This window comes from Magnolia sinica, chromosome 4 (assembly GCF_029962835.1).
Source record: "Magnolia sinica isolate HGM2019 chromosome 4, MsV1, whole genome shotgun sequence".
In the NCBI taxonomy this organism is placed as follows: Eukaryota; Viridiplantae; Streptophyta; class Magnoliopsida; order Magnoliales; family Magnoliaceae; genus Magnolia; species Magnolia sinica.
In genome coordinates this window covers 83,811,538-83,823,251 of record NC_080576.1, presented here as the reverse complement: position 1 = coordinate 83,823,251, position 11,714 = coordinate 83,811,538, and positions in this window count along the sequence as shown.

Here is an 11,714-nt window from a genome sequence, read left to right as displayed (position 1 = left end):
GCATTAGAAGATAAAGTTGAGAATATTAATGTTAAGTTGGAGAACATGTCTGTTGCTCATGATTTGCAATTCAAATACATGCGCAAATACCTAAGGCGCTTGAACAAAGGCATGCACCAACTTGATCCTTCTATTCCTGCTCCATCTTCAAGTTCTAATTCTGACTAGTTTCTATGAGACTTTTGGTATGTAATAACTTTATTACTTTGCTCTTGTTTGATTGAGTTTGAGTTGGATTCTATGCTGGATATTTGTTTTTCATGTAATATTTATGCTGGATATCTGTGATGCTATCTTGAGTATCTCTATGACTCTTGTGCTATACTCTATTTCCTCCTCATGTTTACTCTCATTCCTTTATTTAGTTCTCCTTTGTCATCTTGTGACAAAAAGGGGGAGAATGGTTTATTGTTAATGTGATTGTGAGAGGAGTAGCATTGGTTATGTTACTCAGGGGGAGTGTTACTCAGGGGGAGTGGGGTATCAAGAAGAATATATGTTTGATCTTGTTGAATGTTGAGAAGAATATATGTTTGATCTTGTTGAATGTTGAAACTGGTTGAATGTTAAATATTGATTATTGATTTGCATGTATTAACCAGTTGTTTTACTTTTGTTTGGTTATGTGTTTTGTCACTAATTTGACAAAGGGGGAGATTGTAAGTGCTATACTTTATATCCCTGTTTGTTGTCAAATTTGTGATGACAAAATCTCTGTTATGTTTTATATAACCTGCTTAAGTGAAGCTCTCTCAAGGATCAACATACATGTACAAGCTAAGCTCACATCAAGCAACGCTCTCAAGTACAAGACTCAAGATCTTGAATAAAAGAACTGATCACAAGACAAGACTCTTGAATGCAAGAACGGCTCAGAGTGCTCAAGTGAAAAGAAAAGAAAGTACAAGGCAAGACTCAAGTGAACTCAAGACTCAAGTTGAGAGTCAAGCTGATTTCAAGACTCAAGTGAAACTCAAGCCACTTTCATGATTGAGCTACTTCAAGGTTTAGTCTACATCAAGACTTCAAGGCTTAGTCTACATCAAGACTTCAAGGCTCATTCTTCATGGTCTCTTGTTTCAATGTCCATACTTCATGATTGAGGTTTGTTTGACCATAGGATGACCTTAGAAAGTAGGTCATTTCGGATACATAAGTCGAATGTTATTTTACATGTGATTGGTCTGTTCTTCGACCAGTCTTAGGTCTGCTTCGACTAGTCTAGACTTGCTTCGACCAGTCTAAGAAAATCCTCGACCGATCGTAAGTTTGTTACAAATTAGGATAAAATTTGTTAGCCTTCGACTAGTCCTGGAATCGTTCGACCGATCGTAGGAAGCAGTGTTTGCATCTTCGACCGATCGTAGAATCTACGACTTGAAGTCAGCGAACCTTTGCGGGACCTACGACGATCGAAGGAAACCTACGACCCGTCGTAGGTGGGCTACGACCAATCGTAGAACGGTCAAAGCAAATCCCGCCGGATTTTTCAAATATATATTAGAGCTTCGACTAGTCGAAGAGCACTCTAGACCGATCGAAGACCTGATCTTCTCACTTATAAATAGAGCACGAATCTCGAGAAGAAATCATCGATTTAATTATAGTATTCAAGCCAATCTTCGTCGAACTTCCGAGAGATAATTTTGTGCTCCATCTAAGCTAAGTGTGCTTATTTAATATCTTCTTTCCTTAGCTTTATTTTAATTGATTTTGTTTCTTATATTCCAATCGATTTGATAAAGAGGAATTGTTATTCCCTTTCTTTGGAATCAAAATCAATTAAGGCAAGCCCTATTTGGTTTAATTTAAAATCTATTAGAATTAGAACCATTGTAATCGAGTCTGGACATTGAACTTGGACATTCAATCATCTACTCTGATTTGGTTCTACCGGGCTGCAACGAAGAAGATATTCAGGTATTTTACATATTGTAAATTCCTTTCTATTATTTTGGTTTCTTTCAAGATTTGCAGAAAAATCTTGTTATATTGGTTATCCTGAGGAGAGCCAGGAAAACTCAGAAGTGGGGGTTTTTAATTGTGTAAGCCCACATACAAAGACACAATTGTAAGGGTTTTGGGTGAACCCTGGGAAAACCTATCTTTAGTGAACGCTAATATCCCTTGTGTGAGGATATTAGGAGTGGAGTAGCGTTTTGTGTGGCTGTTGGATAACAGTTGGTGAACACACAGGCGAACCACTATAAATCCTTTGAGTTGTGGTTGATTGATTTATTCTTTTAATTATTTTTATTCTTTTTGTGGGATGTATGTATGGTGGTGAATGTTGTAATTATTTCAAGCTTTGTGAGAATGTTGTAATAGCTTAGAATTTACTTTCTGCTATTCCTTTATAAGCTTGTTTTTCAATTTCATTTTGAAAGTTGTTCCAGAAAGGTTGCCCTGCCATTTTTATGTGGTATGGTGTCCCTAGAACAATACATCTTTAATTACAAGTTATTTCAATTCAATTCATATTTGTTTTTGTATTCCTCTTCGATTTGAGACTTGATACAAAGACCTTTCTAGAAATAAGGTTGTCCTACCATAAACTCGTTTTTGGTGTAAGGTTGTCCTTAGAATAACGTTTGTATCAACCTCTCAAGATCTGAATTTTGAGGTTGTTTTACTTTCCTGCATTGTTATTTAATTTGGCTATCATTTTCTTTATTATTCCGCTGTTATAAGTTTTTATTTGGCATTGTCCTATTCACCCCCTCTAGGACATATAGCTTGGCCTTTTCAAGTGGTATCAAAGCCTTTCAGTAAGGTCCCCTTCTGGACCGATCATATGTCTTCCTTTCCTATCCACATCTTCTAGCAAATGTCTACAACACCAACCTCACTGGCTATGATCACGTGTCCACTATGTGTGATTTAGGCCCTTTTTCTTGCAATGAGCCTAAATTCCTCCCTGGGAAGTTTCTCTGCAATGGGTTGAGAAGTGTAAGACCCGTATCCTAGTCCGTATTGTTCAGTCGACTCCCGTGATCCTTTCCATCGAATTTCGGCAATCCGCGACCTGTAATCGACGTTTATGCGTGACCGTAAGTCAAATCTCGTAGATTTGAGTCAGCTTAATCCGAGACATGTACCATTGTGACAGCACCGTTGCCGCGGTTCCAACACCGCAACTCGCGCACCGATCTGATACCCTGGTAGGGAGATGCGGGCCGTCGTTTATTTCGAAGAAAATGCCGCACGTTTGCAATCCCAAGAGAATCTCTACGACATGTCAAATCAATCCAATCAATCACCTCACATGTCAAGTACATGTCCCATCCCCAAAAGCAACCACCAAGTCAACTCTCTCTCTCCCTCTCTCCTACACACCCATATATGTCAAGTACACCATCACCTCACCCATCACTCACATCCATCATACATCTTTCATCTTTCTCATCTCTCTTACATTTCTCATCTCTCTCATTCTCAAGCAACAAACATCACATGTCCAAGCTCTTCCATGAGAGAAAAGTGTGAGTTGTGTGGCCCACCTTCCCATCCCAAAATCCTTCATCCTAGCCATTTATCTCTCATCACCCTCCATCAAAGTGGAGCACAAGGAGGTTGGCGTTCCATTGGACCAAGGAGATCGAATGGTGGGTGCTTCTATAGGTTAGTTTTCATGTTTTTATGATGGGCCAAGTGAGGCCTACCGATCGATGGTATGGATCTCACTTTGGACCCTAAGATGTGGCCGATGGCCCACCTTGATTATCATGATCATTCCATGATGGGGCCATTCTCCATGGACCCCATCATGATGTTTACTTTCTAAGTTTGAAAGAGGTCATCTAAACCTTCCATTTTGGTGGAGAAGGAATCTCCACTGTTGATCTTTGATTTGATGGGCCCACATGTATTGGGACCCACTTGATGTATGATTGAATGCAAGGGAGGGCTCATAGTGGCGGAGCCCTCCATCACACATGTCCGTCTCTCTTTCTATCTCTCTTTCCCTCTCTTTTTCATATTTTTTTGTGTTATGATGTGGTCGTGTGGCCCACTTGGATGGACCTCACCATGAGGCATGTATCTTATCCAAGTTATCTATTGGTGGGGCCTACTTTATATGTGTTGTATCCACACCATCCATCATTTGGTGGCCCACATGAGCAGGGCCCACCTTACATACGTGTGAGCCTAAACCGTCCAGCATCCAGGGACGCTGGACGTTAACTGGATAAAAAAAAACAAATATTAGCTTTGGTTCAAAGCTATTGGGAAAGGCTGTCCATGTAGGCCCCACCTTGATGTATGCACCCAATCCATGCCGTCCATTTCATTCCCCAACCCATTTTAGGCGTTGAGCCGAAATGTGAAGCCAATCTGATTCCTATGTGGGCCATACGACAAATGCTAAGGGTTTGGGCTACCCATGTCATTTCTTACTTTTTGCATGGGAGGTTTGGAGTGAGTTTTCACTCATGGGACCCATATTGATGTATTTCTTAGATCCACACCATACGTCCATCTTCTAACACATTTTAGCCGTGGAGCCCAAAAATCTACTCGATCCAACCATCAGGTGGACCACACCACAACCGATGGTGGTAGTGGGAGCACCCCCTCACGTCAACCATGGGGACGTGGGGTGGGGGCGTCCCAACCATGGACCCACCTTGATGTATTTATTTAATCCATGCCATGCACCACCTTCCTCATGTAGTTTTAGGCTATGAGTTGAAAAATGAGACAAATCTTAGTTCTTAGTGGACCGCACCGAGGGAAACAAAGTCTCACTATTGAAACTTTCTAATACCTATTGTTGTGTGTATAAGTGGTGGACCTATCCATCATTAGACTCCTTTGGTCCATAGAGAGCTGGTCGATATAATAAACGGAATGGATTATCCACTAGTGGGCCCCATATAGTAGAACAAAATAAAAATAAAGGAAGAAAGAGAAGAAGGAAAAAAAACGAGTAAGTCCCTGGATGTTTTTGTCCAGTGACGGTGAAGGTAGAAGCATTACTAGGCTGCCACCACATGTGGACCCCACCATAATGAAATTGTTTAATCCACACCATCCACCATATTCTCCTTATAATTTTAGGCCATGTGCCAAATTTTGAGGCAAATATCAGTCTCGAATGGGCCGTACTAAGGATATTAATGCCCATATATTGAAACACTCTAGGGCCCTCTTTGGAGTCCCTTGTCACCCAAACTAGTCTTAGTTAGAGTCTATTTGACCTCATTCGAGGTGGCCAAGACGGTGAACGGATTAGATTATTCACTTGGGGCGTCCCACCATGAATTGTATTGCTAGGCCCAAGATGGTGTATGCGTTGTATATTCACGCTGCCTAGCCTCGTCGGACACCATGATATATGTATTTTATCCCTACTTCCCACCCTTCGGGCAGATGTGTGGGGACCCACCTTGATGTATGTAATCTATATGCATACTGTCCATTTGTCCCTGGACGGTGGGGCCTCCTATTGTGTATGTGTTTTATACACGCCGTCCATCAGCGTGTGGGGCGCATCATGATGAATGTGTTTCATCCACGCTGTCCATCTATTTTCTGGGATGAGGCCCACCTTTAATGTGTTTATGGCCCATCCATGAGGCCCACCTTAATGTATTTTGTGGCCATCAGTGAGGCCCACCTTGATGTACTTTGTAGCCCATCCGTTAGGCCTACTTTGATATATTTTGTGGCCCATTCGAGAGGCCCACTTTGATACACATGTGGCTCATCATGATGTATCTTTAACCCATGAGTAGCGCCCACCTGTTGCGTGTTTTGAGGCCCAGGTGCAGGGTGCACCTATTGCGTATTTGAAGCCCGTGGGTTGAGGCCCATTGTGATGTATTCAAGGCCCATGGGATTGAGGCCCATTGTGATGTATTAAGGCCCGTGGGTTGAGGCCCATTGTGATGTATTTGGAGCTCATGGGTAGAGGCCCATTGTGATATATTTGAGGCTCATGGGATGTGGCTATTCCCGGCCCATACGATGAGGCCCATTGTGATGTATTTCTGACCCATTTGGCAAGGCCCATTGTGATGTATTAAAGGCCCATGGTTGAGGCCCAGTGCGATGTATGTATGACCCGTTAAGTTGTGTATGAATCTCTTGTATAGGCCACTCCTTGGGAGCAATGTTGGTTAAATGGCCACATAGTTGGGCAATGATGGTTTAATGTCCACATTGTGACCTTCCCTTAGGCCTTGTTCAGCCAATTATCAGTGCTAGTCATCGATACCAATTATGAGTATGTGACAACATAACATCATGATACCTATACCTTGGAGCCCACCTTGTGTATATATTGGGCCCATAGGAAAGTCCAGTTTATTGCACGATAGAGAGGGTAAGGAAGCCCACTTATTGCACTTAGACTCGGATCTGCCCTCGGTGGGGGATATTGTGGCGCTCCATCACTGTGATCACACGTGGGTGGGCGCACGTGGACGGACACTGATGTGGGCGGGGCCTGAGGAGCCTGGGTGAGCTACCGGTGATTGGCAGGCTACTGTGCTGGCAGGCTACTATGCACACAGTGAAGGTAGAACTTTGTCCCACATCGGTTGCATCGTCCGATGTTGTGGTGGCTATAAGTTGGATTCTTTCCTTAACTATCGTGACACGTTTTAAATCAGTGAGCTTATCTTGATATTTGGACTAGATCTGCCGTCCTTCTATGGACCCCCATCATTCGTATACATGTTGTGATGAATGATTGATTAAAGCAGATGCCATTAGGTTGAGATGATTATGGGACTCCTTGTGAGACGGAGTTATCCCCACATGATCGCACGATATGACAGGTTTGATGTATGACCTAGATGAGGTTGATGGTATTCATGGCTCGAAGATCGATGGAATTAGACGCAGATCGAGGAAATCAAGCCATTCACGTTAAAGGGGCCCCGAAATTGATAAAAAATGCAAGATCACATGGTTATTTCTCGTCATCTGATTGGCTCAAAACTTGATACATGGCCTGAGGAAGGGCCATAAATTAACCATGCATATCAAATTTCAGCCCTTGGATCACTATGGAAGTACCCCAATCGGATAGATCAGCCCATAAACCGTTAATTCTGGGCCCACCTGATTCTGGAACTATCTCAACTTTGGTCTCGGCGGTTTGCAGGAGCTGATCTAAGGCATCAGATCAAATGGATGGTTGGATTTTGTAGGATTACATCATCTAATGGGTTACCGTTTATACGAGTGTGTTTACATAAGCTGATACAACGTCTAACGCGGTTGGCATCGAACCACTTAGGCAGGGTCGGCTCACGACCAGTCCTCATTCCAACAGACAGAAATTTCTTTTTAAGCCTTCAGTATAACGGACGGACGGCGTCCGATTTTGATAGTGGAGCCCCACACTTGATGTATGTGGATGATCAAGCCGTCCATCTTGTAGAGGGCCATGAAATCTTCAAACCCATGCTGAAATTTCTGGACCCATGCAAGCACACAGTGATGCGATAACTTGATGGCCACTAAGTGGACTCCACTTGCGCGGTTTAAATATGAGAAAATGTGTTAATGATTTCTTGACTCATGGCCCCGATTTCGAGCAAGTGGACATAAAAACCGATCAGCGGTCCTCTGCCAAAAGAAATTTCGAGGGCAATCTAATGGACGGGGTGGATTTCCTCGAACAACACCTCTGTGGGGCCCAACTCGAACCATGTCGAATTTGCGCCTCTGCAAGCACCTTACGCGAGTCGAGGCAAATCGGAAGTTGCGGTTGAAGTTGCTGGGCCGTCGAATCGGATCGGCGATCCAAGACCGTCCATTTTTCGATGCATACAAGGAGGTGCTTTCAAACACTCGGGCCAATGTCCTGGCTCGGCGATTTCGAAAGTGGGGAAGACTCCTCCTCGAACCGAGTCCACAAGCGTCATCGATATACGGTCTCCTGCTCAGCGAGTTCCGCAAGGAATGCGCGAAGATCTCTCGCATCCGGTCTACGCCTCTCTGCGAGATGCCATGCCGCACCTATAAAGAGAGAGAAGGAAGAGTTTGGTCAGGGAGGCAGCAGGTGGGTTTTCTGCAGCTGGAGAGGTTTTAGAGGGAGGTCGGCTGGAACGTGACAAGGAGCATTCAAGACAAACAGGGCGTGGCTGGAAGCTGTTGGCAGCACGGGAAGGAGAAGCTGGATGTGGCTGGAGGAGGAGCTTGGCTTTGAAGGAACGGAAAGAAAGAAGGAGAAAAGAAGAAAAAGCTAAGGAATGGAGAGAGAGAAGTGACGCAGCCTGGCTTTTTTTCTTCTTCTCTTCTTTGATATTTCTTTTAATTTTTAAGACTTAGCCCATTCATGTGTGGCTGAACCTCTTAGCTAGGGCTAAGAGGTGAAGCCTGTAGCGAGATGGGAGATCCTACTTCGTGCCTTTAATTTAAAAATTCATAAACTGAATTTGATTTAGTTGATTATTAAAGGAATATTTTTCGTAGTCTTTAATGGTCTGTTGTGACTGAAATTACAATGGGTTTGCAATGGCTTTGAGTATTTCTTTCCCCTTTTTATGTTTATGAAGTCAGGAAGCCCTGTTGTTCATCATTGTCCCATGGGCATGGTAGGATGACAGTACCCTTCTTGATCTCCATACATTGTTGGTTGGTTGGTAATTAGTTTAATTCTGTTGTTTACTTTGTCTCCTGGGCATGGTTAGATGATGGAATCCATTCTAATTCATATACCTTTCACCTCTTGAAAACTATATCAAAGGAAGTCTATTAAATTCCATGATTGAGACAGGCATAAGATCTCCCGATCTCTACAAGTGGATCCTCTGAATCCCTAGTTTCCCTTCTCTAAATTCCTTAAGTTTTAGATAATTATTCCTTAAATTCTATTTGGTTTAGATCACATCTTAGTCTAGTTCTATTTCTACCTAGTTTCAGGAAACGTACAAGTTTCAGTCCCTGTGGATTCGACCTCGGTCTTACCGAGTTATTACTACATCACAACCCTATACTTGGGGAGTGAACAAGTTTTTGGCGCCGTTGCCGGGGACTGACGGTTACGTTTTTCTGAAATTAATTAGTTTTAGAATTAGGATAAGATTAGGATTTTACTAACTTTAGGTTAAATGTTTTTATTTTATTTTATTTTTAGAAACTATTATTTTATTTTTAGAAACTAACCGGTTTTCCTGTTTTGTAGGATCCTGAAATAACTTCTAAACTGGTAATCCCTTTCTAATTCCTCTACTTTTTCTATTTTTAGAATTAGAATTTGAGTTTTGAAAATATTCTATTTTCTAGTATTTTTTCTATTTTTAGGAACTAGTTTATTTTTAAACTTTCATCTTTTATTTTTAGAAACTAGGATAATTATTTCCCTTTTTATAAATTCTTTCTAATTTTAGAAAGTAACTCATCTTTCATTTATTTTATTTTTAGGCTTCGATTTTCTATTTTAGAGACTTTCTAATTCTAGGTCTTCTTTTTAGAAACTAACTTAGCTTCTAGGTTTAAGGAACTTTCTTTTTTAGAAACTAACTTTCTATTGTTTTCTTTTACAGGATCTTAACATAGGAATTTCTCATTTGGTACCTTCTTTCTAACTTCTCCTCCTCTTACTTTCCATACTTCTGTAGGATTTTTCTTCTATTTTTCTTAGAATTAGACTCAAAGTTAGAGTTCTACTATGGAAGCGTGGGTATGTGCATATGCCGAGATGGATAAGAGATATTGGGGAATGCCTGAGGGTTGTGGAATTCAACGTATACCTCAAGATTTTTCTCCATCGAGAACAGACATTGAGAACCGACTAGAACGTTATGCTCCATCGGCTAATAGGTCTGTATACGATCATAATTATGGGAATGAGGATTATTATCAACCATCATGTTCTCCCATGTATGATCAGTATGACTATAACCAGTGGAACCATCAAAACTGGGAAGATGAACCAACAACATGTTGTAATGATTATTCTCTTGAATACCCTACCTTTGAGAACCAACCAGAAACGATCCAAGAGAATTCATTTCAGCATAACATGGAGTGTATTAGAAAAGCAATGGAAGCACTCAATTCGCGCCTCGATAGGATAGAGGAAGCTCGCTCATCCCAACTACAATCCAATCCAGAAATACAATGCGAGGAAAATGATCCTCACTTGCTTTTGAAGAAATTTGAAATTTGGAATGAGGAGTTGGATTCCATTAATGAGCATACGGTTCAATTCCCCGATGAGTCGATCTCAATGACTGTTCAAAAGAATAGTAGAGATACATGGGTGTCTTTCGAATATAATGATGATGATATACTTCACTCACAGGATATACTAGATTTCAATGATGAGGGAGATGTTGGTTTATGTGAACCGCAACCCAATCTGGGAATAGAATGCGAGGAAAGTGAACTCACCCCAAATGTGCACTGCACTGAACTAGAATATGATGAGTATTGGGATGACGATCATGAATATACAGCCCAAAGTCCCCTAGAATCAATCTCAAGTTTGATGCAGGTCAATGATCAAGACGTACACGAAGTGGTCGATCATAATGAGCCACTCTCCTCACCTGACATGTCTGATTTAAAGGTGGAGGATGAGCTCCTTACAACCGACCCTTCTAACTCTTGTGAAACATGTTTGGACCATGCCTCTGAATTAAATGATGATGTGATTCGGGAGAAGGACGAGTTGCTCGCTACGACCTTGGAAATTGAAACCACTAAGTTGAGGCCACCATCTGAGCTGTACACGTTTGACAATTCAACACCTCGATTGAGTAGTTTCAATGAACAAAGTGATCACATCGATGCTTCCCCTATTGATTTTCAATCTATCTGTGTAGGGCTGGAGCAAGAGAGCACACCTCCGTTTACCTTTAAAGACAATGGATTCCTTGGGCAGATCATCACGAGCTTTAATGTGGAACATAGGTCACGCTCAACTGAATTTTCCAACTCTTTGGATGATTGTTTGGCACACTTTGCAGATTCAAATGATCCCATGATAAGAGACATAGTGAATGCCTTGCAAGACGACATCTCGGTAGTCATCACTGACCGAGTGAACCCTTACTCTGAAGCCCCTTCTTCCACAGATCCTAAATGTTTACCATTAGGGGAGGAGGAGCTGAAAATTGAACTGAAGTTTGCTACTTCGGAATGTGTTGAGACTACATCACTTCTTAAGAAGTTTTCTAAACTTTATTTACTTGTAGTCTTTGATTCACCATGGGATATTAACGTTGAAACTTCTTCTGTCACAGGTGAATCATATATACTTTGGATACCTCAAGCGAATCAACAACAAAATTTTAATGAGGTACATAAGTTTCTCTGGAAAGTCAAGCTCCAGGCATCCAAGCCTATTGCAAAAGGGCTTTTGGATGATCTGTTGAGAAACTTACTAAGAAACTTATCACGATACTGGCCGGAAGAAGAACCTTGGAGGTATAGGTAGGTTTATCACTTTCATAGGACTAGAGCTGTTGCTTTATTTGTCTGGTTAAAGACGGTAAACTTGGGCTCCTGGGAGGCAACCCGACTCTTCATTTCATTTCGTTTTTATCATTAGTTAGTTCAATGTTTGTGGGTAACATTACTGCAAACCCTCGCGAGACTACAACTCGTCCACTAGGGGTAACCTAGGGGTTTAAAGGCTTGTTGCATATGCTAAATGCAATCGAGAGTACCTGCGAAAGTGGTGTAGGTAGGATTTCATTTTTGTTATTTTTATTTTATTTTTGTTGGTTTCTCTCTTGTGCTGACCCGCT